Here is a 24,956-nt window from a genome sequence, read left to right on the forward strand (position 1 = left end):
CTAAGGGCAATTCTGGACACTAAGGGCAATTTATCATGGCCAATCCACCTAACCTGCACATCTTTGGACTGTGGGAGGAAACCAGAGCACCCGGAGGAAACCCACGCACACACGGGGAGGATTTGCAGACTCTGCACAGACAGTGACCCAAGCCGGAATCGAACCTGGGACCCTGGAGCTGTGAAGCAATTGTGCTATCCACAATGTTACCGTGCTGCCTGTAGTATGGGCTGAGGTTAGAAACAGGAAAGGAGAGGTCACCCTGTTAGGGGTTTTCTATAGGCCTCCGAAAAGTTCCAGCGATGTAGATGAGAGGATTGCAAAGATGATTCTGGATAGGAGCGAAAGCAACAGGGTAGTTGTTATGGGGGACTTTAACTTACCAAATATTGACTGGAAACGCTATAGTTCGAGTACATTAGATGGGTCCGTTTTTGTCCAATGTGTGCAGGAGGGTTTCCTGACACAGTATGTAGATAGGCCAACGAGAGGCGAGGCCAAATATTGGATTTGGTACTGGGGAATGAACCAGGACAGGTGTTAGATATGGAGGTAGGTGAGCACTTTGGTGATAGTGACCACAATTCGATTACGTTTACTTTAGTGATGGAAAGGGATAGGTATATACCGCAGGGCAAGAGTTATATCTGGGGGAAAGGCAATTATGATGCGATGAGGCAAGACTTAGGATACATCGGATGGAGAGGAAAACTGCAGGGAATGGGCACAATGGAAATATGGAGCTTGTTCAAGGAACAGCTACTGCGTGTCCTTGATAAGTATGCACCTGTCAGGCAGGGAGGACGTGGTCGAGCAAGGGAACCGTGGTTTACTAAAGCAGTCAAAACTCTTGTCAAGAGGAAGAAGGAGGCTTATGTAAAGATGAGACATGAAGGTTCAGTCAGGGCGCTCGAGAGTTACAAGTTAGCTAGGAAGGACCTAAAGAGAGAGCAAAGAAGAGCTAGGAGGGGACATGAGAAGTCTTTGGCTGAGAGGTGGCAAATGGAGTTTAATGCAGAAAAGTGTGGGGTGATTCATTTTGGATGGAATAACAGGAAGACTGAGTACTGGGCTAATGGTAAGATTCTTGGCAGTGTGGATGAGCAGAGAGGTCTCGGTGTCCATGTACATATATCCCTGAAAGTTGCCACCCAGGTTGAGAGGGTTGTTAAGAAGGCATACAGTGTGTTAGCTTTTACTGGTAGAGGGATTGAGTTTAGGAGCCATGAGGCCATGTTGCAGCTATACGAAACTTTGGTGCGGCCGCATTTGGAGTATTACGTGCAATTCTGGTCGCCGCATTATAGGAAGGATGTGGAAGCATTGGAAAGGGTACAGAGGAGATTTACCATAATATTGCCTGGTATGGAGGGAAGATCTTATGAGGAAAGGCTGAGGGACTTGAGGCTGTTTTCGTTAGAGAGAAGAAGGTTAAGAGGTGACTTAATTGAGGCATACAAGATGATCAGAGGATGGGATAGGGTGGACAGTGAGAGTCTTTTTCCTCGGATGGTGATGTCTAGCACAAGGGGACATAGCTTTAAATTGAGGGGAGATAGATATAAGACAGATGTCAGAGGTAGGTTCTTTACTCAGAGAGTAGTAAGGGCGTGGAATGCCCTGCCTGCAACAGTAGTGGACTCGCCAACACTAAGGGCATTCAAATGGTCATTGGATAGACATATGGACGATAAGGAAATAGTGTAGAAAAGAAGTGCTGTATAACAAAAAAATCTTGCCAGTAGGGTGTGCTAAAAATAAAATCCCTGATCTATCCTTTTTTATAAAGGGAAAAGAATTGAGGAGACTTTGTTTCACGGGCATCTCAGTTCAGAAGCAAGTGCGTATGCGTATGTTTGTATTCTTAATTGTTTTGAAATAACAAAACAGTTGAGATGGCAGTTTGATTGTAAAAAAAAGGGCAGCACGGTAGCACGAGTGGATAGCACTGTGGCTTCACAGCGTCAGGGTCCCAGGTTCAATTCCCCGCTGGGTCACTGTCTGTGCGGAGTCTGCACGTTCTCCTTGTGTCTGCGTGGGTTTCCTCCGGGTGTTCCGGTTTCTCCCCACAGTCCAAGGACGTGCAGGTTAGGTTGATTGGCCATGATAAATTGTCCTTAGTGACCAAAAAGGTTAGGAGGGGTTATTGGGTTACTGGGTTACGGGGATAGGGTGGAAGTGAGGGCTTAAGTGGGTCGGTGCAGACTCAATGGGCCGAACGGCCTCCTTCTGCACTGTATGTTCTATGTTCTATGGCGATGAGATGGGATCATCATTATTAGGACTTTAGTGGCTTCTGATCCAACTACAATGGATTTTGGCATTTATGTTGAGCAAATGGGACAATTTTTCATTGCGAATGAGATTGAAGAGGAAAAGCAGGCCTCGGTGTTTCTTACAGTCATTAGAATGAAAATCTTCACGATGAAAATGCTCCTGACAAACCAACAGATAACAGCTCCAAGGATCTTGTCGATGTTTTCATAAAGCACTTTGATCCCAGACAAGCTGAGAGATTATTGCTGAGAGATTCAAGTTTCACTGAAGAGAACAGCATGAGGATGAGTCATGTCCTAAATTCCTGGCTGTGTTGAGAAAATCAGCAGAACATTGTGACTTTAAAGGTTACCTGGAAGAAACCTTGCATGATTGCCTGGTTTGTGGATGAAGAACTGAAAGAATTTTGTGTACATTCTTAGCAAAGCAAGAGCTGATGCTGAAGAAAACATTTGAGATTGCACAAAGCACAGAAGCGGCAGGGAAGCAAGCTAGAGATTTGGAATCACATTCTAATAATGCTGAATTTAAAGTAGTAAAGTCAGGGAATATTTGCTGCAAACCATGGTACCACTATAATGGAAAAGAGCATAATGCAGAAGACTGCAAGTGGAAAACTAACAACTTCATTCCTGTGGAAGAAAGGGACACATAAAGTGTACGCTTTATGGGTCAGTTTAGCTTAGTTGGCTGGACAGACAGCTGGTTCATGATGCAGAGTGAGGCCAGCAGCTTGGGTTCAATTCCTGTACCAGCTGATGTTATTCATGAAGGCCTTCTCAACCATGCCCCTCGCTTGAAGTGTGGAGATCCTCAGTTTAAATTACCACCAGTCAGCTCTCCCCCTCAAAGGGGAAATCAGCCTGTGGTCATCTGGGACTATGGTGACTTTACTTTATGAAATGAAAATCGCTTATTGTCACAAGTAGGCTTCAATGAAGTTACTGTGATAAACCCCTAGTCGCCACATTCCGGCGCCGGTTCAGGGGGGCTGGTACGGGAATTGAACCATGCTGCTGGCCTGCCTTGGTCTGCTTTTAAAGCCAGCAATTTAGCCCAGTGTGCTAAACCAGCCCCTCTTTACATTACTTTAGATTAGATTAAAGGCTGATCACAGTAAAGCAGTACCACCAGGGAGAGGGCATCAAGCAGAGCAGACAGACAAGCCACACGTGAAAATAAACAGGAGGTGCATTACTTGGATACAAAATACAAAGGCATTGCAAGTCCAGATGAAACGGAAAGTGAAACTAACTGTTGTGTTATGCTGCTTCGGATAACACAGGCTGCTACTTGATGCAGTGTTAACTAAAGGATACTCCAGACTCTGACATGAGTTCAACGTGTTTATTGAACTATTAACACAGTTCTCAAATGAGTTTGACTCTCTGCTAATCTAACTGTAGTAACTCAGTCTAACTGTACCAGCTTGCTCTAAGCCACGTGCTGGAGTGTGATGCTGCTGATCAACCCTGTCTAACTCTCTAGATGTCTGTCTGTGGAAAGAGGCAGGGTGTGAGTGCCTCATCCCTTTTATAGTGTTTATGTCATGTCCCCTTGTGGTGATGTCACCTCTGAGTGTCCTGACTGCCCATTGGTTGTGCCCTAATCTGAGTGTTCATTGGTTGCATGTTTGCATATCATGACATCTCCCACTTTTGTTTAGATGCAGATACATGTGAACGTGTCAGTTTAATGTGACTGACTGAGGAATACAGAACAAAACAAACAAAACAAATGCTCATAGATCCAGTCTCTGAAGCTTGTGTCTGATCCTCGTCGACCGCCGGAGAGGTGGTGGAGGGATTGACGGTGTCTTCACTGGTGAGTGGGAGGCACGACTGGTGGCCTCGCAGTTTGAGGTGTCTGGAGGTAGCAATTCGACATGTGGAAATGGAGGGGAAAGTGGTTGTGGGCAAGCAACTTTTCACAATGCCCTTCAATTCCTTCGCACAATGGAGCCAATAGCCATACGTATGACATAGGATCTGGGCGCGGCCTGTCGAACAACAACAGCCGGAGCAGACCACCCACCATCTGGTATCTTGATCCTAACCATGTCTGTTGGGGATAGCATGTCCAGATCGGTGGCATGTGCGTCATAGCCCTGCTTCTGGCTGTTGCGAAGCTGCTGCATCTTCTGCAGCACCGGGAGGTGATCAAGGTTGGGCAGGTGTATGGCTGGAAGCGTCATCCGCAGGTCCCTGTTCATCAGGAGTTGAGCTGGCGACATGTCAGCGGACAAGGGAGTCGCCCGGTACGCAAGTAGTGCAACGTGTATGTCGGAAGCGGAGTCTGAGGCCTTGCGGATGAGCTGCTTAATAATGTGCACCCCTTTTTCGACTTTGCCTTGGACTGCGGATAGTGCGGACTGGAGGTGACATGCCTGAAATTGTAGTTCTTGGCCTGCATGGACCAATCTCGACTGTGGAAGCACAGGCCATTGTCGCTCATGACGGTGTTTGGGATGCCATGCCGTGTGAATGTCTCTTTACACGCTTTGGTGACGGTCCGTGAGGTGAGGTCTGGCAACTTCAGCACCTCAGGATAGTTCGCAAAGTAATCGATGATTAAGATCTGGGGCGTCATTCTCCGACCCCACAGAGGGTCGGAGAATGGCCGTTGGCCGCCGTGAATCCCGCCCCCGCCGGTTGCCGAAGTCTCCGAAGGGAGAAAAGTCGGTGGGGCGTTAATGGCGCCGCAGACGTCGAAGAATGGCACGGGTGTGCGCAAGGCAGCCGATTTTGGGCCTGCCGATATTCTCCCTTCCGGATGGGCCGAAGTCCCGTCGACGTGATGACCGTTCACGTCGACGTAAATCAAACTTCGTTTTCATCGGCGTGAACCTGTGCTCCAGGTTCACGCCGACCAGCGTGGAGGTGAGTGACGGCCTGGGGGGTTGGCCGCTGGGCAGGCGATGGCGTGGCCGGAGTCTGAATGTGTGGGGGAGAGGTGTGTGTAGGGTTTTGTGTGCGTATGTGCGGCGGGGGGGGGGGTGGTTAGAGTGGGCTGGGCTCCGGGGGAGTGCCGGGAGGGGGGTCCGTGCCGGGGAGGAGGATGGGGGGGTCCGTGCCGGGGAGGGGGATGGGGGGACCGTGCCGGGGAGGAGGATGGGGGGTCCGTGCCGGGGAGGGGGATGGGGGGTCCGTGCCGGGGAGGGGGATTGGGGGTCCATGCCGGGGAGGGGGATGGGGGGGGGTCCATGCCGGGGAGGGGGATGGGGGGGTCCGTGCCGGGGAGGGGGATTGGGGGGGGGTCCGTGCCGGGGAGGAGGATGGGGGGTGTCCGTGCCGGGGAGGGGGATGGGGGGGGGTCCGTGCCGGGGAGGAGGATGGGGGGACCGTGCCGGGGAGGAGGATGGAAGGTCTGTGCCGGGGAGGAGGATGGGGAGGGCGGTCCGTGCCGGGGAGGAGGATGGGGGATCCGTGCCGGAGAGGAGGATGGGAGGTCCGTGCCGGGGAGGAGGATGGGGAGGGGTTCCGTGCCGGGGAGGAGGATGGGGGGTCCGTGCCGGGGAGGAGGATGGGGGGGGGGTCCGTGCCGGGGAGGGGGATGGGGGGGACCGTGCCGGGGAGGAGGATGGGGGGTCCGTGCCGGGGAGGGGGATGGGGGGTCCGTGCCGGGGAGGGGGATTGGGGGTCCATGCCGGGGAGGGGGATGGGGGGGGTCCATGCCGGGGAGGGGGATGGGGGGGTCCGTGCCGGGGAGGGGGATTGGGGGGGGGGTCCGTGCCGGGGAGGAGGATTGGGGGGGGGTCCGTGCCGGGGAGGGGGATGGGGGGGGTATCCGTGCCGGGGAGGAGGATGGGGGGACCGTGCCGGGGAGGAGGATGGAAGGTCCGTGCCGGGGAGGAGGATGGGGAGGGCGGTCCGTGCCGGGGAGGAGGATGGAAGGTCCGTGCCGGGGAGGAGGATGGGGAGGGCGGTCCGTGCCGGGGAGGAGGATGGGGGATCCGTGCCGGAGAGGAGGATGGGGGGTCCGTGCCGGGGAGGAGGATGGAAAGTCCGTGCCGGGGAGGAGGATGGGGAGGGCGGTCCGTGCCGGGGAGGAGGATGGGGGATCCGTGCCGGAGAGGAGGATGGGAGGTCCGTGCCGGGGAGGAGGATGGGGAGGGGGGTCCGTGCTGGGGAGGAGGATGGGGGGGGGGTCTGTGCCGGGGAGGGGGATGGGGGGGGTCCGTGCCGGGGAGGGGGATGGGGGGGTCCGTGCCGGGGAGGAGGATGGGGGGTCCGTGCCGGGGAGGAGGATGGAAGGTCCGTGCCGGGGAGGAGGATGGGGGGGTCCGTGCCGGGGAGGGGGATGGGGGGCTCCGTGCCGGGGAGTGGGATGGGGGGGGGGTCCGTGCCGGGGAGGGGGATGGGGGGGTCCGTGCCGGGGAGGGGGATGGGGGGCTCCGTGCCGGGGAGGGGGATGGGGGGGGGGTCTGTGCCGGGGAGGAGGATGGGGGGTCCGTGCCGGGGAGGAGGATGGGGAGGGGGGTCCGTGCCGGGGAGGAGGATGGGAGGTCCGTGCCGGGGAGGGGGATGGGGGGGTCCGTGCCGGGGAGGGGGTTGGGGGGGGGGTGTTCTGTGCCGGGGAGGAGGATGGGGGGGGTTCCGTGCCGGGGATGGTAATGGGGGGGGGGGTCCATGCCAGGGAGGAGGATGGGGGGGGGGTCCGTGCCGGGGAGGGGGATGGGGGGGGGGTCCGTGCCGGGGAGGAGGATGGGGAGGGGGGTCCGTGCCGGGGAGGAGGATGGGGGGGGTGGGGGTCCGTGCCGGGGAGGAGGATGGGAGGTCCATGCCGGGGAGGAGGATGGGGAGGGGGGACCGTGCGGGGAGGGGGATGCGAGGGCAAGTGAGTTGGTCCACCTGGCCAGGTGCCAGCCTCCAACAGTTGGACCCATGCGGTCCATGCAACCTGGCTGGGGGGAAGGAGAGGATATGGGCAATGATGACATGTCGTCGATCCCCCCCCCCCGCCCACCAGGCCGTCATGTTTTCCGATCATCCAGCGATGTTGGCCGCTGTGGCGGCAGCCGCTAATGTCTATGTTGCCCTGGATGAGGAGGAGGAGGAGCGTGCCAGAGAGGCGGCGCAGGCTGCCGCAGAGGGGCAGGCGGCAGTCACCCAGGCTGGAGGGACACCTGACCGACAGGGGGAGGAGGGGGAGGAGGACGTCGCAGCCCCACGGCAACGGAGGCACCCGAGGGCGCCCCGTGTGTACCGGCCCCGGCAGTCATACCAGGACCTCACGGACCGGGAATGCAGGAGACTCCGGATGAGGCGGGAAACCGTGGCACACATCTGCCACCTGCTGGCACACCTGTCACCGCGTGGCACTGGCAGGGGACACCCTCTCCCCGTGTCCGTCAAGGTTACGGTGGCCCTGAACTTTTATGCAACGGGGTCATTCAAGGCACCGAGTGGGGACCTGTCCGGCATATCGCAGACATCGGTGCATCGGTGCATCCGGGCAGTGACAGGTGCCCAATATGCCATGGCGCACCGCTACATCCGTTTCCCTGTGGACCGGGCCAGCCAAGATGCCCGGGCCGTGGGCTTCTCTGCCGTGGCCGGGTTTCCCATGGTCCAGGGCGCGATTGATGGGATGCACGTCGCCGTGCGGCCACCTGCAGATAACAGGGCCGTGTTCACCAATAGGAAGGGGACCTATTCGATGAACATACAGGTGGTCTGCGACCACCGCATGATGATCCTGCACGTCTGCGCCTGTTACCCAGGCAGTGTACACGACTCATACGTGTTGTCGCGGTCATCCATCCCCAGCATGTACGAGGGACGCCATCTCCGGCTGAGGGGCTGGTTGCGAGGAGACAGGGGCTACCCACTGCGATCGTGGCTGATGACGCCTATACCGAGGCCACACAATGAGGCGGAGAACCGCTACAATGATGCCCATGTAGCGACAAGGGGAGTGATAGAGAGGTGCTTTGGCGTGCTGAAGATGCGTTTCAGGTGCCTGGACCTCTCTGGGGGCGCCCTCCAGCATCGGTCAGATAGGGTCGGCCGCATCATTGTGGTGTGCTGCGTCCTGCACAACATAGCCCAACAGAGGGGCGATGTGCCGCAGGCAGAGGAGGGCGGAGTGGAGGAGCAGCAGGAAGAGGCGCAGTCCTCCCCAGATGAGGGGGATGGGGGCAATGGTCAGGGCAGACGGGCTAGCACAGGCGGGTGGCTGTCCACCGTTACCGGCTGGCCCAGCGGGCACGGGACAGACTGATAGCCGCCCGTTTCACTGACTAGCTGGGCGTGGGAATCGGTTAGTGTGGCCACAGACCGCACACCATGGCAACAGCCGACCACCAACAGCCCCCACCCATCCACCCACCCAGCACCCTCACCCCCCTCCCCAACCCCACCCACCCCACCCGCATGCACACCACCCCCCCGCCCCCCCCCATTGCCGATCCACCTGCGGCACAACGGGCCGGGCTCACACAGTTGCCGGTGGACGCGTGTCTATTGCAGGCCATGGACGATGATGACAACCTGCCCTGCGATGAGCTCCTGGCTCCACATCGTTGGACTATGTCTGACCCATGGCCACAGTACCGCCATCCACCCGGACCATTCCTGCATGCGGCTGTGACACTGCAGCGCACGGTCCCGTCCTCTGCCCGGGGGGATGTTGATGGCGGCCCAGGGGGGAGGGGGCAGACTCACCTGGGGCTGAGGTAAGACCACCCCTCACACACACACTTGCGCTCAACGTACATGACACCCCCGCACGCTTTGGACAGAGCACAAACGCAGCTTCTGTAGGTGTAACATTGACTTTAATAACCAAAGGAGTTCATGCACGTGCCCTAGTCCCAAAAACTCATCTGTGCCCTGCACCCGTGCCAACTTACTCAGTGTCTAATTGTTTGGCCTTACGGGCCCTTTGACTACGTCTACGTGGTTCCCCAGACGGTACAGCAGAACTGGAGGTGGACTCCTGTGATTCCTGCCCTCTGACACAGGATCCCTTTGGCGGCCGTTTCCTGGGGCGTCCTGGCCTAGATGGGCCAGGCTGCGGCCCAGGTGACCGGGATGGCGAGCTGCCAGCCTGTCCTGCCCGTTGCCCACCCGATGCACCTGGGACGGAAGGGGGGGGGTCCGAGGTGTCGCGGTGTTCCGGGACCTCCCCTACAGTGGGACCCGGGACGGACCACACCACCTCCTCCTCCCTCGGGGTGCCCGATGACCCCCAGGCCTCTACATGGGTGGGGGATGAGAACGGACTGGCCATCCGACGCCCCCCCGACATCTGGCGCTGCCAGTCCTGGAGGCCCGTGCTGGTATCGACAGGGGTCTGCAGGTTTGCAGCCATGGAGCCCAGGTGGTTGGCAAACCCTGTCTGTGACTGTGCGACGCCGGCTCGCACATGGCCACTGGCGCCGATGCCCTCAGCGATGGCCTGCTGAGACTGGGCCATGGCCTGCAGAGACTGGGCCATGGCCTGCAGAGACTGGGCTATGGCCTGCTGAGACTGGGCTATGGCCTGCTGAGACTGGGCTATGGCCTGCTGAGACTGGGCCATGGCATTGAGCGTCTCTGCCATCTGGCGCTGGCACTGGCTCATGGCCTCCTGTGAGAGGGCAGCCATGTCCTGGGCCACAGACGCCACCTGCACGGAAAGCCCCAGGCCTCGCACATGGCCACTGGCGCCGATGCCCTCAGCGGTGTCCTGCTGAGACTGGGCCATGGCGTTGAGCGCCTCTGCCATCTGGCGCTGGCATTGGCTCATGGCCTCCTGTGAGAGGGCAGCCATGTCCTGGGCCACAGACGCCGCCTGCACGGAAAGCCCCAGGCCTCGCAAACCATTCCCCATGTCTGACACCGTCGCACCCATTGCATCCGCCGCGGACGCCACCCGTGCGGTGTCGGCCTGGGTGGCACGCATGACCGGCACCACTCCCAGCTCCTGGACGCGGGTGGGCTCCTCCACCTGCGACTGCAGCCGCCGCAAGCCGGCCGTCACCCTCTTCGCTCGTCTCCGGGTCGGTGGTTGCATCGGATCTATGTGTGGGTGTGGTAACTCCAGGACCCCGGGATCCATCTGGGCGGCAGATGTTCGCTTGGCCTGGGCTGCCCTCCGACCGCCCGGCCCCTCTGCTACTCCTACCTCCACCTGCTGTACCGGGACGGCTGTGTTGTGCGCACCAGTGAGTGTACCAGACGCCTCATCACTAAAGTGCCCAACCGAGGTGAGTGTTTCTGCGATGGTGGAGGGTGTTGGTGACAGCAGTGGCGTTGTGTCTTGCTCTTCGTCCCACTCTGAGTCCATGGCACTTTGGGGTGGGGGTTCGTCTCCACCCATCCACTCTGAGTCACTGTCCGGTATTTCGTCTTCCCGGGTAGTGCTGTCCCGGGTAGTGCTGTCCCGGGTAGTGGTGTCCCGGGTAGGGGTGTCCTGGGTAGTGGTGTCCTGGGTAGTGGTGTCCTGGTAGTGGTGACCTGGGTAGTGGTGTCCTGGGTAGTGGTGTCCTGGCTCGACTGTGACGGGGGCCTGTGGCTGCCCCTCTCGTCGCTGGGTGGCACACGCCTGCGTCATCGCACCCGCACGTGACGGGGGCGTCGTCTCCCTGTTGCTCCAGGTCTCTCCGTCTCCCGTGGTCTCCAAGGGGCATCCTGCGGGCGTCGCATGCCGGAGGGTCCGGGTCTCTCCGTCTCCCGTGGTGTGCGAGGGGCATCCTGCGGGCGTCGCATGCCGGAGGGTCCGGGACTCTCCGTCTCCCGTGGCCTCCGAGGGGCATCTGCATCTGCGGGGATGGGTGCCTCGACGTTTGCTCCTGCGATACACAATGAAGCATGCATGGTTAGACACGCAGGCAGTGATCATGTGATATGGGGGAGGGGGATATAGGGGAGGGGGGATATGGGGACGGGCTGTCGGTGGCTCACTTGCTAGTATGCCCCCGACCTCTGCATCAGCAACCTCCCGGTCCTCAGGTCCGCCAGCCAGTTCCAGGGCCCTTTCCTCGTGTTAGGTCAGTGGCCTCTCATCAGCGGGGCCTCCTCCAGTCCTCACATGCTCCCTGGTGTTGTGTGCGCGTTTCTCCTGTGGCGGGGGTGGGGGGGGGGTGGAGTGGTGGCAGGGGTAAAAGGCAACAGTGTTAGGCAGGTATATGAATGCACGCATCGGTTGTGCGTTTATTGCAGAGGTTAAGGTTAGGGCTTGATTCACTTGGGGATATGGAGGATATGGGGGAGGGGGGATATGGGGGAGGGGGGATATGGGGGAGGGGGGATATGGGGAGGCGGGATATGGGGGAGGTGGGATATGGGGGAGGGGGGATATGGGGGAGGAGGGCATATGGAGGAGGGGGATATGGGGAGGGGGGATATGGGGGAGGGGGGATATGGGGGAGGCGCGATATGGGGGAGGGGGGATATGGGGGAGGGGGGATATGGGGGAGGGGGGATATGGGGGATATGGGGAGGGGGATATGGGGAGGGGGGATATGGGGAGGGGTGTATATGGGGGAGGAGGGCATATGGAGGAGGGGGATATGGGGAGGGGGGATATGGGGGAGGGGGGATATGGGGAGGCGCGATATGGGGGAAGGGGGATATGGGGGAGGGGGGATATGGGGGAGGGGGATATGGGGGAGGGGGGATATGGGGAGGGGTGTATATGGGAGGGGGGATAAGGGGGAAGGGGATATGGGGAGGGGGGATATGGGAGAGGGGGGATATGGGGGAGGAGGGCATATGGAGGAGGGGGGATATGGGGAGGGTGGATATGGGGGAGGGGGGATATGGAGGAGGGGGATATGGGGGAGGGGGGATATGGGGGAGGGGGGATATGGGGGAGGGGGATATGGGGAGGGGGGATATGGGGGAGGGGGATAAGGGGGAGGGGGATATGGGGGAGGGGGGATATGGGGAGGGAGGATTTGGGGGAGGGGGGTATGGGGGAGGGGGGATATGGGGGAGGGGGATATGGGGGAGGGGGGATATGGGGAGGGGTGTATATGGGAGGGGGGATAAGGGGGAAGGGGATATGGGGAGGGGGGATATGGGAGAGGGGGGGATATGGGGGAGGAGGGCATATGGAGGAGGGGGGATATGGGGAGGGTGGATATGGGGGAGGGGGGATATGGAGGAGGGGGATATGGGGGAGGGGGGATATGGGGGAGGGGGGATATGGGGGATATGGGGGAGGGGGATATGGGGAGGGGGGATATGGGGGAGGGGGATAAGGGGGAGGGGGGATATGGGGGAGGGGGGATATGGGGAGGGGGGATTTGGGGGAGGGGGGTATGGGGGAGGGGGGATATGGGTGGGGGGGATATGGGGGAGGGGGGATATGGGGGAGGGTTGGATATGAGGGAGGGGTGATATGGGGGAGGGGGATATGGGGGAGGGGGGATATGGGGGATATTGGGAGGGGGGATATATGGGAGGGGGGATATGGGGGAGGGGTGATATGGAGGAGGTGGGATATGGATATCGGGCGGGGGGGAGGCTCACCATGCCTGCTCTCACGAGGTCGTTCACCTTCTTGTGGCACCGGGTGCCTGTCCGTGGTGTCAGGGCCGCAGCGGTGACGGCCTCTGCCACCTCCCTGCACAGACGCCGGCTGTGGCGTGGGGCAACTCTGCGGCCGTGCCCGGGATACAGGGCCTCCCTCCTCTGCTCCACTGCGTCCAGGAGCGCCTCCACATCCCGTGACTGGACCCTCGGGGCTGAGCGGCGGCCAGCCATCCAGTCGGGTGTTCCGGCGGGTGTTCCGGTCGGGTGGGGGGGAGCAGCGCGGCCTTATGAGCCGTCACTCCGTGCGGCGTGTATGACGCTGCACGGCGTGAACCACGTGCGCAAGCGCGGATCCCGTCACGTCGCTGCTAGCCCATTTCGGGCCGGAGACTTTGCAACGATTTTTCCGACGTGACGCAAGTCAGGTTTGCGCCGTTTTTTGCGCTAATCGGCGGACTTTGCGCCGATAACGGAGAATTTCACCCATAGTCTCGACCATTTGGGTGGAATAGGTCAATCCCAACCTTGGACCACGGAGAGGTCTCTTGGTCATGTGGTTGGAGCGTCTCCTTGCTCTGCGCTGGTTGGAATCTCTGACAGGTTTCACAGTTCAGGACCATGTCCGTGATGTCCTGGTTGGTGCCGGGCCAGTAGATAGCTTGCCGGTCCCTGTGTCTGCTCTTTTCTACGCCCAGGTGTCCCTCATGAATCTGCAGCAGCACCATGCTCTGGAGACGTAGCGGGATGACTATCCTGTCTAGCTTGAGCAGTATGCCGTCGATCAGCATCAGGTCGTCCTTGACGTTGTAGAATTGAGGGCATTGCCCCCTCTGCCAGCCATTGACTCGCTGCAACAGGGGGTCTAGCTTGCTCCAAGCCACGTGCTGGGGTGTGATGCTGCTGATCAACCCTGTCTAACTCTCTAGATGTCTGTCTGTGGAAAGAGACAGGGTGTTAGTGCCTCGTCCCTTTAATAGTGTTTATGTCATGCAACCTTGTGGTGATGTCACCTCTGAGTGTCCTGACTGCCCATTGGTTGTGTCCTATTCTGAGTGTTCATTGGTTGCATGTTTGCATATCATGACACTAACAGCGACAATGCAGAATTCAGTCTGATCTGAAACTAGATGAAGGACTCAAAGTTGATATTGCCTTCAATGGTAAAATGGTTGAAATGGCAACGACACTGGCGCATCTGTTTCTAATGTTTCAGAGATGACACGGGAGAAATTTTTCAAGAATTCAAGAACCCTCCTCTAGCTTAACACCTCCATTGGTTAGTCTGTGAATATACTTGGAAAAATGTCAGTTCAAACTAAACAGAGAAATCAGGCAGCAAAGTTGCTGCTTATCATGATGGAGGAGCATTGCTCATCACTTATGAGCAGAAACTGGCGAAAAGAAATTCAGCTGAACAGTGAGGTGTTGGGTGCTCTGAGGTACAGACGAACCAACACGGTTGTGATTGGTACAACGCAGTTTTATTCCATCTAACTATTTATACATCAGACTTGGTACTCAGTACGTTGTGACTGTGTGAGTGTTTTGCTATGAGGTCCTGGCCCTGTGCTGTCTCCAGATGGACTGCCCAGGAAGTGTCGGGTTTCTTGTCTTATACTGTGTCTGGTCTTGTCTGTGATTGGCTGTCGTGTTATGTGTGCTAATTGGTCCGTTCGTCTGTCTATCATTATGTATGTGTTATGATGTATGTTTGAATATCATGACATCCCCCCTTTTTTTACAAGATTATGTGCCTACGTGGTTATAAATATAAACGTGTCCTGAGTGCAGTTAAAGGTGTGTGTGTGTGCGTAATATTTACATCATGTACATGGGGCTTAACTATATACAAGGGGCGATGTCAGGTGTGACATGCTAACGAGGTTGTACCATAACAAAAGAAGAACAATGTGGAAATTTGGAACAATCAAACGAGGCTTGTAACGATAAAACAGAGACATGTTATAAAACAGTGGTTGCAAAAGTTTGACGTGTGAACAGTCTCATAAGTCCAGTCAAGTAGGAGGGCGACGAATTCGGGTTGACCGTTAGGGTGGCACACCATTCATCGCCCGGATTGATGGTGTTGACCTGGTTCGCATCAATGACCGCAACCCGGAAGGCATGTTGGTCATCTGTGTCGTCGGTTTGGATGTCGTGATGTGGAGGCTGAATGGTCCGCACGTTCCTGCGAGGTTGTCGGAGATGTGGAAGATCAACAGGTTGAGCCGCTCGACAGTAGGCAGCGTAGTGGCCCATCTTGCCACAGCGTAGGCATTGTCGGGTTTTTGCAGGACATTGCCCTTTTAAATGTGCAGCTCCACAGTTGCCGCACGTCATGACGTCATGGCGTTCGTTACGCCACTGCGCATGCGCAGTTCGGTCTTGCGTCAGGCGAGCCTGCGCAGCACGTCCCTCAGTGTTGCCGTAGGTTTTGGCGCGCACAAACGCGGGAGGCCTTAAAAAGCGCGCGAAACGGCCGCCCTCGTCCGGGCCGCGGGCCGGGAGAAACTCGATTGCCTGGACGCGTTCGACCTCGTGGGCGGCCTGGCTTGCCGATTCGATCGCGTGGGACCCCCTCCGTGACGTTTCGGTCGCCTGAAATTGGGCATAGCGGCTGGTCGCATTCTCATGCAGGACACAGGCTTCAACTGCAGATGCTAAGGTCAGGCCTTTAATTTTTAGAAGCTGCTGGCGTAGGCCACTGGAGGCAACGCCAAAAACGATCTGGTCCCGGATCATGGACTCTGAGGTGGTATCGTAACCGCAGGACTGCGCGAGTATGCGGAGGTGCGTCAGGAAGGACTGAAAGAGCTCATCCTTACCTTGCATGCGCTGCTGAAAGACATACCTCGCAAAGCTTTCATTGACCTCAACGTTGAAGTGCATGTCGAGCTTGAGGAGGACCGTGTCATACTTAGCTCTGTTCTCGCCTTCTGGGAACACCAAGGAATTGTATACATCGATGGCGTGCTGACCTGCGTTAGTGAGGAGCATTGCAATCTTTGTTTCGTCCGAGGCGCCCTGTTTTTCATTGGCTTGCATGAAGAGTTTGAAGCGCTGCTTGAAGAGCTTCCAATTTGTGCCCAGGTTCCCAGCGACTTGCAACAGCTGCGGTTGTTGCGAGTGTCCTTGGCTCAGGATGGCAGATTTGCCGGTAGGTATCGATTCACTCCTGGTATCATGAGGTGTTGGGTGCTCTGAGGTGCAGACGAACCAACACGGTTGTGATTGGTACAACGCAGTTTTATTCCATCTAACTATTTATACATCAGACTTGGTACTCAACACGTTGTGACTGTGTGAGTGTCTTGCTATGAGGTCCTGGCCCTGTGCTGTCTCCAGATGAACTGCCCAGGAAATGTCGTGTTTCTTGTCTTATACTGTGTCTGCTCTTGTCTGTGATTGGCTGTCGTGTTATGTGTGCTAATTGGTCCGTTGGTCTGTCTATCATTATGTATGTGTTATGATGTATGTTTGAATATCATGACAAACAGGAATAAAATAATAAAGTACATGGCAACCCCATGTTGCAGCCCTTGTTAGACAAGCACATTGATGTCTTCAGAGAAGGTCTTGGAGTTATTAAAGACATTGAAGCCACACTTACTGTGAAGGCCGAAAATTCGCCAAGGTTCTTTCATTCACTTTCAGTTCCCTACTCAATGCGACAGAAAATCGCGTAGGAACTAGAATGACTTGAAAACTTTCAGAGAATTGAGAAAGTTGATTATGCAGAGTGGGCAGTTCCCTTAGTCCCAGTAGTGAAGGATGACAAGTCTATCAGAATATCTGGTGACTGTAAAATTACCATTAATCCTTTCCTGGGAGTGCATCCTGGGAGTGCATCCTTTCCTGGGAGATGTGGGCCAGAATTCTCCGGCTGATGGGATTTCCTTTTCCCGTTGGCAGTGCACCCCCGCCCATGGGATCCCAGCAGCGTGGGGTGGCTTCAATGGGAAATCCCATTGACAAGAGAGAATCCCGCTGCCAATGAACCGTGCACTGCTGAGAAACAGGCTGGGGGCTTCAGAATCCCGTCCTTGTTCTTTGTATCAAGTTTATGATTTTTTAAAAGAGCATTTAGTTTAAAGATGTGCGAAATAAAAAAACCTGCCAGTAATGCGTGTTAAAAATAAAATCCCAAATGTATCATTTTTTGGAGGGAAAAGAATAAAAGAGATATATGGGCCGGGATTCTCCAATCCTGCAGCCAAGTTCTGACGCCAGCGTGAAATGCCGCGCCAACCACGCCGGCGTCAACGGTCCTCGATCATCAGGTATGCTCCCCTTCCTAGGGGCATAGGTCGGCGCTGGAGTGGTCCCCGCAGCTCCAGCCGGCGCGGCAGGCCGGTGCGAGTTCCTGTCTGCGCGCCACGACCAGCGTGATTCCGCGCATGCGCGTGGGTTCCCATTTCCATGTCGGCCCCCGGCAATATGGCGGAGCCCTACAGGGGCCCGGCGCAGAAGAACAAAGGCCTCCACGGAACCAGCCAGCCCGCCGATCGGTAGGCCCCGATCGCGGGCCAGGCCACTGTGGAGGCCGACCCCCCCCCCCCCCCCCCCCGGGGTCGGATCCCCCCCACCAGGACGGCCCCCGCACACAGAACTTCCATGTCCTGCCATGTGGGACCATACGTGACCCACGCCTGCGGGACTCGGCCGAACATGGCGACCACTCAGCCCGTCGGGTCCCGGAGAGTCACTGGGAGGGCCGCTTTCAACGGCCCCCGACCGGCGGGGCGGCGATCCCGTGGGCGACTGAGAATCGGCGGCGGAGAATCGGCGAGCCGGCGTCGGGGCAGCCGGGAGGTCGGAGAATCCCGGCCATGGGTTTTCATGGGAATCTCAGTCCAGAAGCAGACGTGTGTGTGTTTGTGTTCTCACTTGTTTAGAAGTGACAAAACATTTCAGAGAATGACTACAGAATTCCGAGTTGCAGAGGGATCTAGGTATTCTCGTGCATGAATCATGTGCTGATTAAGTTTGTGTTCTCTCCCATCATTTTAAACTTTGATGGTATCATGTAATCTACATAGATATTTGAAGTCTTTTTAAATAAAAGCTGGCTTGAACGCCTGGGACCTGAGCCAAACTCCATCAGTTAGTTTTCAAGTTGAGAGTTGGTCACATACTCCAGATTTCTCCGTAGGTGGGTTGAAGTGTTTCTCGAAGGAGTTCGCATTAGTGAGACTGCAAACAAGCTTCTGAGAATGTTTTATTCTGCCTCTTTCTCTTAAGTGTGTGCTTGGTGCCTGCGTGTGTGCTGTATTCAGAGAGAACATTGCTGTTGTTATTAAATTTCTAGTCTTTGCACCCAATGCCTGATATCGATCTTAGTAAAACAAAGTTGTGTGGGACTGTGCAATGGCAAACTATTAGTCAAAGCCCACTGCTTCTCAGAAAAGTTCACAATGATGGCGCTGACTGATCAAATAATAATAACCATTCACACTGTGCTTCGCGGGTTAAGGACTTGTGAACGACGCGTGTTGCTTGCTGCCACAACTGATCGCTTGTTATCAAAGGATCCTTTGAGCTTCCGTTAGTTGAGTCATTGCTGTACACAGGTCGCTCATCCCTTCGCTGGATCTGATCAGTTTTAGATTCAGCCTCTTGTTAGATTAAAGACTTTGCTCTGGAACTGGTCTCTGCCAAGTCATGTGGATCTCACGAAGATAGAGGCAGCAGCAGAATGACTTACTAGATTCCTCAAAGCTGATGGCTGGAGGAAAAGAATACATCCTTTAAATGTCCACTTGAACAGGCGGACGTTATCTCAACCGTACGCAAACAAAAGACAACGGATGTTAGATTCAGAAATATAAAAACAAAACGTACTGGAGCAGTCAGCAGGTCAGTCAGCATCTGCGAAGTGTGGGGGAGCGCGAGAAACAAGTGTTCGCATTTCAGGCCAATAACCTTTCATCAGGGTTACTTAAAGAATTAGATCTCCAAAAATCCAGCCAACACTCAGTACCCTGCTGCAATACCAAATGACATAATGGGTGGGATTCTCCAATAATGGGGCTATGTCTCCACACCCACGAACAAACACACGAGAATCACTCTGGACTAACCTGGAGTAAGTCCAGGGTGATTCTGTGATTTGCCGAGGGCTAGCAGGGCCTCAGAGTCCTCCTCGCAGCTCCAGCTGCCGATACAGGGCTCTGCACTTCTGGTTGGGGGTCTGCGCATGCACATGGCGGCAGTCGGTGTCGGCCACCCCGCCCGACGTGGCCGACCCACACCGCGAAACGGCACCAAGAAGATAGCCCCCCCAGATCGCGCACGCCCGCGGATCGATGGCCCCGATCGATGTCCTGGAGCATCCCCCCGCCCCTGGTGAATGATTCCCCCGTCCTCCCACCAGGGCGGCCACGGACTGAGTCCGCAGCCGCCACGCCAAGTGCCCACCTGGTGGAACCATGAGAGAACCACGCCAGCGGGAACTTGGCCAGCTGCACTTGGAGAATCGCCACCGGGGCTTTTTTCAATGGCCCCCCACAGGCGGGGGACTCACAATTGCCTGTGATTCTCCACGGACCGGAGAATCGCAAGAGCGGCGTCGGACCAGGGGCGGGATTCTTCGACTCCCAGCCGGGTCGGAGAATCGCCGGGAGAGGCGTGAATCCCCCCCCCACCCCGGCCGCCGAATTCTCCGGCACCGAAAATTTGGCAGGGGCAGGAATCGCGCCACACCAGTCGGCGGACCCCCCCTGGCGATTCTCCGGCCCGCGATGGGCTGAAGTCCCGCTGCTGTCATGCCAGTCCTGCCGGCGTGAATCAAACCACCAACCTTACCGGTGGAACTGATGGCACGGGCGGGTTCTGGGGGAGGGCGTGGGACGATCTGGCCCCGGGGGGTGCCCCCACAGTGGTCTGGCTCGCGATCGGGGCCCACCGATCCGCGGGCGGGCCTGTGCTGTGGGGGCACTCTTTTCCGTCCGACTCGGCCATAGCCTCCGTGATGGCCAATGCAGAAGTGACCCCCCCTGCACATGCGCGGGGATGTCATCAGCAGCCGCATGCGTGGACTTCCGCCAGCCGGCGGTGTCCCTTCGGCCCCGGCTGGTGTGGCGCCAAAGGCCTTTCCCGCCGGCCGGCGGTGCGCCAACCACTCCGGCGCGGGCCTAGTCCCTCAAGGTGAGGGCTTGGCCGCTAAAGGTGCGGAGAAATCCACACCTTTGGGGCAGCCCGACGCCGGAGTGGTTCGCGCCACTCCATCCCGCCGGGAACCCCCGCCCCGCCGGGAGGGGGAGAATCCCGGCCCAGATCTCAAGTCTGACGCCAATTCTCCGTCCCCGCGCCGAGCGCAATTTCGGCGCGGTGGCTCGGAGAATCCCGCCCAAGATCCGTGTGCATTTCTGCTATTGATTGCTTTATTAAAGTTGGCATCAAACGCCGTTGTAGCAGCTATAGCATTTTGAGCTCAGTTTCCTGTTAAACACATATCTGGAAAGAAAAGTGTAAAAATGATGATGAGGCTGTTGGATTGCTGTGAAGCCTACCCAAATGTCAATTTGGATAAGGATTTGACTCAGTGACAGGAAGCAGAGGGATGTGATCAATGGATATTTTCCAGACTGAAAGGTGATTTCTAATGAGGTGTCTCCCAAGGTTCTGTTTGGGGCCCATTATCCTCCTCAATTTCGATAAATGATTGATACTCAGATGTAGGCTGCAGCTTGGTAAAAGTTTGCAGATGACAAGAACCTTTGCAATTCTCCCCTACCCGGCGGGACGGGGGTCCCGGCGGGATGGAGTGGCGGGAACCACTCCGGCGTCGGGCCGCCTCTCCGCACCTTTAGGGGCCAAACCTTCACCTTGAGGGGCTAGGCCCGCGCCGGAGTGGTTGGTGTGCCGCCGGCCGACGGGAAAGGCCTTTGGCGCCATGCCAGCCAGGGCCGAAGGGATTCCGCCAGCTGGCGGAAGTCCGCGCAAGCACGGGAGCGTCAGCGGCTGCTGACGTCATCCCCGCGCATGCGCGGGCGGGGGGGGTCACTTCCGCCTATGGCCGAAGGCGGAGGGAAAAGAGTGCCCCCACGGCACAGGCCCGCCCGCGGACCGGTGGGCCCCGATCGCGGGCCAGGCCACTGTGGGGGCACCCCCCGCGACCAGATCGCCCTGCGCCCCGCCCTGGAACCCGGAGCCCACCCGTGCCGCCAGTCCCACCGGTAAGAGAGGTGGTTTAATTTCCACTGGCGGGACTAGCATGACAGTTGCGGGACATCGGCCCATCGTGGGATGGAGAATCGGCCGGGGGGGGGTGCGCGCGGCGACCAGCGCAGCGCGATTCCTGCCCCCGCCGAATCTCTGCTGCCGGAGAAATTGGTGGCCAGCGGGGGCGGGATTCACGCTGCCCCCCGGCGATTCTCCGGCCTGGCAGGGGGGTCGGAGAATCCTGCCCAATGGTGTCAATAGCGGTAAAGATAGTTCTTGACTTCAGGATGACTGGCAGATGATGCAGAGTTGATGGTGTGTAAAGTGATGCCTTTGGTTGGACTAATGTGGAAAGATAGTGGGCGGAATTCTCCGGCCTCCCATCCTGGGATTTCCCATTGAAGCCACCCCGCTCCACCAGGCAATTCATGGGCAGGCGTGTGTTGCCAATGGGACCAGAGAATCCCGCCGACAATGAACGGACGGAGAATTCTGGCCAGTTTATTTAAATGACACCGTTGTGTTACCTCCGTGGTCGATAACACGTGTTACTCAATCCTTGGCTGATGGTGAGGTCCTCTGAATCTTGTTGAAGAAGACTCGAACTCGTCCAGTAACAACAAAGGTTTATTGAGTAACTATAACTATTAATGCGTGAGTTCTTTACCTTAACATGGAAACTAGGAATTGGTTGTCAAGATTTAACAATAATAACTAAACGTAACTCCACTAACTATCTGTGTGATTCTGATGTTACCCTGTTTACAGTGCACCCACGAGAGAGAGAGTGAGAGACCCCGGGCGAAATTCTCCCCCAACGGCGCGATGTCCGCCGACTGGCGCCAAAGGCTCCGCATCTTTGGCGGCCTAGCCCCAACATTGAGGGGCTAGGCTGACGCCGGAGGGACTTCCGCCCCGCCAGCTGGCGGAAATGGCGTTTGTTTCCCCGCCAGCTGGCGTGGAAATGCGGCGCATGCGTGGGAGCGTCAGCGGCCGCTGACAGTTTCCCGGCGCATGCGCGGGAGCGTCAGCAGCCGCTGAAAGTTTCCCGCGCATGCGCAGTGGGGAGAGTCTCTTCCGCCTCCGCCATGGTGGAGACCGTAGCGGAGGCGGAAGGGAAAGAGTGCCCCTACGGCACAGGCCTGCCCGCTGATCGGTGGGCCCCGATCGCGGGCCAGGCCACCGTGGGGGCACCCCCCGGGGTCAGATCGCCCCGCGCCCCCCCCCCAGGACCCCGGAGCCCGCCCACGCCGCCTGGTCCCACCAGTAAATACCAGGTTAGATTTACGCCGGCGAGACAGGCAATTTCTGGGAGGGACTTCGGCCCATCCGGGCCGGAGAATTGAACGTGGGTTCCCGCCCGATTCCCGCCCCCGCCCAATCTCCGGTACCGGAGACTTCGGCGGGGGCGGGGACGGGATTCACGGCGGCCAACGGCCATTCTCCGACCCGGCGGGGGGTCGGAGAATGACGCCCCCCGTGTGGCTGCTTTTTATACCCCTGTTGGTCCAGCCCTCTGGTGATCATGTAGTGCTTCTATTTACCCATTAACTCCTTGTGTGCATGCACTTACAGAGATCATTACAGACACAATTTTTGAAAGGTGTAAATGATCAGAGAAGCATTGGTGACTGTTCTTCTCCATCTTACTCCTTTTTCTAATATCTCATACATTTTTTGTCTGAATGCAAAAACCCTTCCATCCTGCCACCCCTCCCCCTGGCATTCTGTCACCTGTTCTAAAGTTTGTTACATCTTCATTGCAATCTCTCCCAGCCCTCACTAATCACTGTAGCAGCTGTTCCACCCCACGGAGTGTAAGTGGTAATTCTGTTTTCTCTCCTCACAGATGCTGCCTGACCTCTCAAAGATTTTCCAGCATCCTCTGACTTTGTTTCAGATTTCCAGCATCCTCAGAATTTTGCTTTTATTGTATTAGAGAAGCTTTAGTGTTCACATACACAAATCTTTAATGGTTGCACGGCAAGCTGATAAGCTAGTAAAATAGCAGATGGTTTACCTGGATTTATACATAGCGGCACAGAATATGAAAGCAAGGAGATTATCGTCTGGATTCTCCCCCGCCCGCTGCAGGTACCTCAGACCACACGTCAACTGCGCGGTCAGGAATTTGGCCCATCGAGGGCGGAGCATTGTGGGAGGGCATTCCGATGACGCGCCAATGCCGTTTCAACGTCGTGCAGCGCGCGACGCAATGATGCCATTTCAGAGGGGGCGGAGACTCAAAAACAGGCATCAAACCAGCGCTGCCCCCAATTTGGGCATCAGGAGGGATTTTGTGCCCGATCGCCGATTACGATATCGGCGTCGGGCAATGGGGAATCTTGCCCCACGTCTTTTGGGACTCGTGGGAGGAAATCGGAGCACCCGGAGGAAACCCACACAGACACGGGAAGAACGTGCAGACTCCGCACAGACAGTGACCCAAGCTGGGAATCAAACCCGGGTTCCTGGTGCTCTGAAGCAACAGTGCTAACTGCTGTGCTACTGTGCCACCTATATGGCCCTGACACGGTGGACCTCGCGGTGGGCCAAGGGATAACTCTTTTAGGGAGTTGCCCTCGAAGTCAATTGGAGGGGTCCCTCCCGCCCACATGCAAATCCTGCCCACACCGCTACTTCTGCTGCCACCACCATAACCCCTCCCTCAATTACAGGGACCCCCACCTCAAAGTCTCCCATTATAGAGACCCCTGCCTGGAAGCCCCCAGACCACCACCACCTGCCCACCCTCTGTCAGCACACCCTTTGCACTGAACCCAGCCCATCCCCCGCACCCTTCGGACAGAGAACCAAGGCAGTTCGGAGCATTGGTGAACAGGTGTTTATTACGATATATACAAGTATTGTGCCCTAGCCTCAAATGCAAATCCTGTGTGCTTCACCCATGCTGACTTAACTGGTGACTACCTTTCTAATCTTACATGTTCTAGTGCTCCATCTAGGTGGATCGCCAGGCGGTACAGCAGATTTGGTGTGGCCTGCTGCCTATCCCGGCCTGTGATCAGGGTTCCCTTTGGCAAGCACCCTCTGAAGTGATGGGGCCTGGATGGGCCCGCAGTCTTCTGGATGTCACAGATGGTGCGATATCACCCCACTCTGTTCTGCCCGCTGCCCATCAGATGTGCTAGGGACAGGTGGGGGGGGGATTCGGAGGGCGCTGCGGTGTTCCATCACCTCCCCTGCAGGAGTCACCAGCACGGGCATCATCATCTCCTCCTCCCTCGAGGTACTCAGTGGCCCCTGGGCGACTCCTTGGGATGAGGGTGCGGCAAGAGCGAGGTCCTGGGGTTACGCCGTCACCTGGTGCTGCCAGTTCTGGAGGTCCGTTCTCGTCCTGACCAGGGTCTCCATGCACGCAGCCATGGAGCACAGGGGCTGTGCCAGATCCCTCTTGGACTGGTCAGCCAAGGCGAGGCCAATGCTCTCGACGCGCGCAGCCATGGCCCCCTGAAACTGGGCCATGCTTTTGAGCGCCGCAGCAATGTACATGTGGGCCTGGTACTTGGCTGCTTGTGACAAGGCTGCCCTGTTCTGTGCCTCAGCCATCGTCCACACAGAGTGCCCCAGGCCTTGGACATCCTGACCCATGGCTGTGATCCTCGCAGCCAAGGCTCCCACTGTTGACGCCACCCATTCGGTTTTGACTTTGGTTGCCCTCATTGTCGGCAACTCCTCCTGTTCCACAATTGCGAGACCCATCTGGACGGCAGCCAATCCCTGAGTTGAGGTCGCCTCAGGGGTTCCTGCCTCCATCTGATGGACAGCAGCATGTGTGTCATGCGCACCAGAGAGGGTCGCAAGGGGCTTCTTCACCAAAATGACCCACCGATGTGAGAATTTCTGGGATGGTGGAGGGTGCCGATGATAGCAGGAATGAAAAGTCGGTGCCGTCCCCAGACAGGTGTTGCAGGATTGCGACTGGAGGCGAGGGACCCTGGACGGTTCCGCCTCGTCAGAAGGTGACACTGCAAGACAAAAAACAAGATGCATGGTGGGATTATGGGTAGGTGTGGTGTCGGGGTGGGGGGG

Source organism: Scyliorhinus torazame, chromosome 7, assembly GCF_047496885.1.
Source record: "Scyliorhinus torazame isolate Kashiwa2021f chromosome 7, sScyTor2.1, whole genome shotgun sequence".
NCBI classification, from domain to species: Eukaryota; Metazoa; Chordata; class Chondrichthyes; order Carcharhiniformes; family Scyliorhinidae; genus Scyliorhinus; species Scyliorhinus torazame.